The sequence below is a fragment of the Acartia tonsa genome, chromosome 9, assembly GCF_053477335.1.
Source record: "Acartia tonsa isolate MP-2025a chromosome 9, ASM5347733v1, whole genome shotgun sequence".
Classification (NCBI taxonomy): Eukaryota; Metazoa; Arthropoda; class Copepoda; order Calanoida; family Acartiidae; genus Acartia; species Acartia tonsa.
Window position 1 is genome coordinate 26,710,182 of NC_137268.1, and position 611 is coordinate 26,710,792.

Below are 611 nucleotides of genomic sequence, written 5' to 3' on the forward strand. Positions count from 1 at the left end.
TGAGTTCTAACACACTACAAGAGATATTGTTTGTTTGTTCTCCAAATAAATGTTGGTTCATCCAAAGTTTTATTTTAAGGTTGGGGTAAACCCTATAAAACCTTAAACAATGAGGTAAATTTATTTTGGACGAGTAAAAGGAAAAAAAGTAATACAGTTAACGGGCAGAGGATATAACTTCAAATATCACCCTTCCCGCAGGCTCTTCACCTGCCACGTTAGTTAGGGTTAGAGATGCTCCACTATCTATTATAGGAATGCTGCAGTGTAATTTTCTTTAATTTGGGAGGTAGAGAGCGTGAGAGAGAGAAAAGAGACAGAAAGAAAGAGAGAGAGAAAGAAGGATAAAGAGAAGGAAACAAAGAGAGAAGACGAGAGAGAGAGAAAAATTTAGTAAAATCAACGACCCTTTCTTCCGCATGAAAGTTAACAAAAAAAGGCATAAATAGTAAATACAAGAATTTACGAAGAAGTTTATCGTCCATTGTTAAATCCCTTTATTTATGAGCAAATAAAGCATTGCATCATTTTTACGCTAATACACGTGGCATTATAATATCATACTTAAAGAAAGGACCACGGACCTTCAGGGATACGACAATGAATGATAA